Below are 6,053 nucleotides of genomic sequence, written 5' to 3' on the forward strand. Positions count from 1 at the left end.
TTCCTACTCTACATACAAAAAAGGAAATTACAGCATGTGGCACTCATCTCTAACCTGGTGTATAATAAAAAGAACCTGAGTGATGCACTACAGGGTACCCCAGATCTAACCTGCCCCTTCCCTGTAAAGTATTGGCTGAAATGAGAAGGTTAGCAAAAACTGAAATGTACTGCCTATAGGACTTGAACAAACTACTGAAACTGAAATTATTTGGGACTAGACTGAGGGAGCACAGCTGGAGGCAAAGAGTGATGGCTGGGAACACAGGTGCTTTATATACACTGATGGCTGGAGAGGATTGGTGGACTGCTGAGTGGTGGCCCAACCGGTGGTGAGAGGCGGAGTTGCCTGGGTTATTGCATGACTGAGCTGAGAGAATGGGCTGGACCTGTGAATGGGAGAAACCCCGCACTGTTAAATTTAACCAGGATTTCACAATATCTTACATTATTAATTCACAATAAAATACTGTGTTCAGAATGTTACTGTGAAATCACACCATCCTCTGTGATATCACAACAAATTACTGTACTGTAACTTGTTACCAGGATTTCACAACACTTATATCTTACATTATTAATTCACAATAAAATACTGTATTCAGTAATGTTACTGTTAAATCACAACAGCCTCTGTGATATCACAATAAATTACTGTAAGTGCTGCATTGTGGGATTGGGCGCAAAATGACATCCATTTTGAGAGGGAAAAGCAGTGAAGTGACTGTGGAGATGAAGTTATGAAGTCATGTGAAGTTCATAACTTTGCTCTGATACGGTAAGTCACCCTCTTTGTTCCCTCCACCTTACTGATAACTAGTTGTGCTGTCGTGACTCATTTAGTCTTTCTCCAGCAAATGATGTGTGCTGCTGCTACACAGTGCACACAGGCTAACTGCTAACTGCTAGCAGCATAGCAACAGAGTGCAGAGCATGTAAGGAGGTGCCTTGTTGACCACATCAACAATATAAACTCATGTAACTTTGTGTGTCTCAATATTATAAACTCATGTAACATTGTGTGTCTAGATTGACCTGTTTTTTTTTGTTTTCTTTTTGGCACTTATTTGACCAATGTTAGCTATCCTATAGGCCTACACAGAGGCTACATAGAGGCTACACCTCTAATAGAGCAGTTTCTTGGCATGGCAAATTGGCAATGCAAACGTTTTTAATGTCTGGTGTTCTGGTGAGTTGTTGATCACAGAGGAATGTTAATTAGATCAACCTGGGATTTTGTAATATGCTAAGTTGTGTGCTTGTGTGCTCTGTGCTGTGGCTAACAGTGTCCATGCTAGACAAATATAATAATCAAATCTACAATTGTCTACAATACATTTTCACCTAGCTGATTTTGATGCTAAACATGTTTTTTGGGGACCACCCTGGCAGCTCACACAACACTGAGCTTGGCTAGGCTACATTTCATAATTGTGTGTGTGTGTGTGTGTGTGTGTGTGTGTGTGTGTGTGTGTGTGTGTGTGTGTGTGTGTGTGTGTGTGTGTGTGTGTGTGTGTGTGTGTTCTTTTTCACTGTAGGTGGCACTTGCTTGGACTCCATGACCCCAACTGCAAACAAATTGACTCCGGAGGAGATTTTACTTGGGTCGCAAAAAATAATGTTCATTGTAAGTAACACATCATGGGCTAAATACAATTTGGCATAGAATAATACAAAGTAGTTTGGTCTCAGCGAGCTCTCTTGGACATTGTCACTGAGGTGGTTCAACCTAGCTGCAATTTGCAACACTAGATTTATTTGTATTTGTTTTAAATGGTATGAATCTAGATTTGCAATACCCTCCAATGACTGCCCATTGATCCAAATTAATTTCCGGTCTGCTTAAACTCACCAACATGGCAGCTGTCGGGAAAGCTTGAGTGATCAATCTGCAAAGCGTTTGTTTCATAAAGATCAAGAAATTCTGTGCAGGTAAATATATTATATTTTTTGAAGGGTTGGAGTATGTAAGCTCTCGTCCAGATAGAAAGAAGATATAGCTTGCCCTACAGCTGCAATGTTTGTGAGTTTAACGTCGTTTAATACAAGCAGAACGGAAATTTGATTTGCATCAATTGGCTGTCACTGGATGGTATTGCAACTCCAGATTAATCCCATTATAAATGCATCTAGTGTTGCAAATTGCGGCCAGGTACAACCAGCAGCTCTCTTAACAGTTTTCTGTTTCACTGTAGGAAGCACCACGGCTTGCTCGGACGACTCTCCAACCGCTGACACCACTCCCTTCATCCCTCACTTCCATCTCTTCAATGACTGCGTATGTCTCCTCCGTGTGTATTTCAAGGTTTCTAGCTTACAATAGGAACTTCTGGGTTGATGGCTAAGTAAAAACAGTATGTGGGAAGTCAGAAATGAATGAGAGTAGAGCAAACGCAATATTGATTTTGTTATTTCCATGGGATTTTCTGACTAAGCAATGCATTCAAAATACCCACCCTATCCTTTAATATTATTACAGATTTTGTGACATACTATGTTGTTGTTTTCTTTCTATGTTTTTTCTGGGGGGAATACTGTGTCCTGTAGTAATTGATTCATGTTTGACATTCTCCGTTCTTTCAGATAATGAATCAAGATATAAAGGAAGTAGTTTCTGTTGAAACCCTGGCTTCCCTGCTGGAAGGGTTTGAATAGTTTGGTGTGGACAGCAGGGCAGACCTTATTTTGGTAGAAGAGAAAGATCTGGAGAGCACCTAGACCAATCCAGTGTCGAAAATAGCTGGATGGCATTATGAATGAAGGTAAATCCATAATTTGTCACTGCCATGGGAAGGTTTAACGAACACTTAAGTTAATTCAAATACTGGTATGGATGTTTTTTGTAGAATGTTTACTCTTCATCTGAGCATTAGTGGGTGGCGATGGAAAGTTGGTCTATAATAGCAGAACGGTACAAGTTACACCATTTAATAATTTTGCTTGACAAACTGAAGTTTTTTTTTTCTCCAGCAAGTATACTGTACTTCATCTACTTCTTCCCCTCTCTATCTAGTATTCATCATCTGTTGTCTACTTACGTGTAGGACTGTTGCTGTCGCCTCTCCAACCATCACAAGTAAGTGTAAGGTTTAAGTTTAAACCTGTGGCTGCACTAGACTATAGTTCACGTTTACACTAAATCACATTCATTCACATGTTGACAACGTTCCCTATGATTCCAGTGGACTGTCTTTTACTAGCCCTGGAACATGACTGCCATGATAATTATCATGACAGTCATGCAGTAACTTTGCCCTGTTTTTTGCAGTCGCTGCATTTACAAGATTTCCGTATATATAAACATTCAGATTTCAAATATAAAGTACTCACAAAGTGTCCCACGGGTGTTAGTTAGTAGCAGCGCGAGCGATTAGAATTGCTGCGTCCCGCGTTCTTTAATAAAAAGCATTTTTGTCCGAGCTCTCCGGCTACTTTTTTCAAACGGGGTTCGTTTGGGAAATCCACAGTTGCACACCGGGAGCGCACTCGCCTATTAGTCTGTATTGGCAGGGCGGTCAGCGTACCTATATCGAACACACCGAGTGCCACCCTCCTCCCGACCGATAGGGGCGCGTAGTTGAAAGCCAATGGCAAAATAACACCTCGGATAAAAAAGCTTTTTATTAAACAACGCGGGATGCAGAAATTCTAATCGCTGGCGCTGCTACTAACTAACACCCGTGGGACACTTTGTGAGTACTTTATATTTGAAATGCGAATGTTTATATATTTTAATTATTTGTAAATGTAGCGTCTGCAAAAACCAGGGTGAAGTTGCGTCATGACTCTCGTATGAATACGAGAGTCATGTTTACAGGGCTAGTCTTTTACACACTATATTGAATCTATACTACCATATATACGTATAGGCCTACAGTATGTTACAGTTATGTCTTAATTTACAGGCATGTGCCACAGCTGCTGATGTGCAGAGGACAGAGAAATTACTGAGCACCCCCTGCTTGATTGTCCAAGCCAAGGTACCTACTGTTGATCTGGATTTTATCACAGTATCAACTCACATGTTGCTGATCATTTAAATTCTGCTCTTGTTCATTTAGCATGTCACCTCTTTACAATATCACATAATGGGTACCCTCTCTGTTTGGGTGATATGATGCAGCCTAGGGCCTGGATGCTGTCTATTGAAGAACAAGTGGTGACGGGACCACACAATAGGATCATTAATATAGATATCTGCGGTTTTCGCGAACTGCTACAACTTCCATCTGCAGTATCCTGAGGATGGCACGTGCACTCTGGAGTTTATCCAAAGGTATTGTAACACTGAAATTAACATTGTACTGGATTGCTTGCAACATTGATTTACTTAAGGGAAAGGGACACCACTGCATGTGCCTTGTATAAATGATGCAATATATAAAACGATGTAAAACTAAAAGTTGTTGTCTTGTCTTATTGTTTACAGGTGCTTCTTGGGCATTAACCCTGAGAGAGGCTCCAAATCGAAGAAGCGTGGAGTATCAACTATCAACCCATACGTGAGCACGTGAAAACTTGTGGACTTGGTGGTCGATAATGATGGTATTCAGGACCACAATATGAGACACACTCATACCATTTTGAGAAAACCTGTGGACTTTGAATGGATGTTGATGCCCTACTCTTGTTTGTCTAACTCCACCAGCCATTATTCTTATCTGGAGATGTAAAATTGCCTATGATTTGTGTGTGCATGTGCGTGCGTGCTTCACTATTACTAATGGTGGTAAAGTGTTTTTGTTAGGTTCTTTTACTCCATTTAAAGAAACAGTTCAGCCAAAACTGAAAATGTAGTATCTACTTAACATCATGCTGAATTGCTGATTCAAGGGCAGGTGGTCAGTTCGCGCCCTGGGGGCCGGGCCGGTTCCGGGCGTGCCGCCCAGAGAAATGCCAGAGTTACTGTGTGGCGGTCCCTTTACTGTACCCTCTACTGTACTGTACTATACCCAGACACCCAGCCAGCCACCCACCCACACACATAGCTCCGTAAGGGTAAGTGGTTGCACCACTCAAAAATCTCCACTGAGTATAGCAGGGCTTTATGTGAAACTGATGTGGTTGTTCTTTGTCCATTTGAAATGTTGCACGTTGCACTTGAATTGTTAATACAAAGTTTAAATTAATAAAGTTTTGTTTTTCTTTTAGCAGATCCGCAAAGCATGTTTGTGTATGTATGGCAAAATGTAAATTTACAGTAAATGACATTACTTTCACAGTAATGGTAATAATATATACAGTAAATAACTGTACTACATACTGGTAAATCACAGTAAATTAAATTACTTTCACAGTAAATAACTGTACTACATACTGGTAAATCACAGTAAATTTAATTACTTTCACAGTAAATAACTGTATACATACTGATAAATCACAGTAAATTACAGTCATTTCACATATGTGAAATTACAGTAATTTACTGTCAGATAATTACTGTGAAAACGTACTGTGAAAGTACGGCAATTATTAGCCAGTAATTTACTGTGAATTCACAGCAAATTGTCTAACAGTGCGTCTATCATGGAATGGATCCAACTGCTACTTATATGATCAGTGATCACTCAATACCAAAAAATGTACGCCACCAACAAACGCTCCTGTCTTGGTGGAGACCGTCACCTGTACATGCTCCAAGGAGGGAATAGCCTTGACAATCAAGTATTTAGCCGCCCTATACAAAGTATTTTTTTAACAAAAAAAACAAAGTGATTCTCAAACCTTTTCATTTCAAATGCCCCCAGTTTGGTATGAATCAGGCCATGCTATGCCTATGCATGATGGACCAATAACCAATCACCCCCCCCCCCCCCTTATCCCCTCACTGTATATGTTTATTTTCCCTTTTTGCTTCCTTTATGATGAATTCCTGTTCTGTTCTTTAACTATATAGAAGTGTCTATTTGTACGTCTCTAAATGTTTTGATGAATTGAACATGGTGGACCCTCTTGTAAACAAGTGTAATGCTTAATTGGGTTGTCCACTCACAGTTAACAGTCTTTGTATTAAGTTTGTGCTTGAAATGTACTGTAATTCTGCAAACTGTTAAT

This window comes from Protomyctophum parallelum, assembly GCF_964188405.1.
Source record: "Protomyctophum parallelum genome assembly, chromosome: 16".
NCBI classification, from domain to species: domain Eukaryota; kingdom Metazoa; phylum Chordata; class Actinopteri; order Myctophiformes; family Myctophidae; genus Protomyctophum; species Protomyctophum parallelum.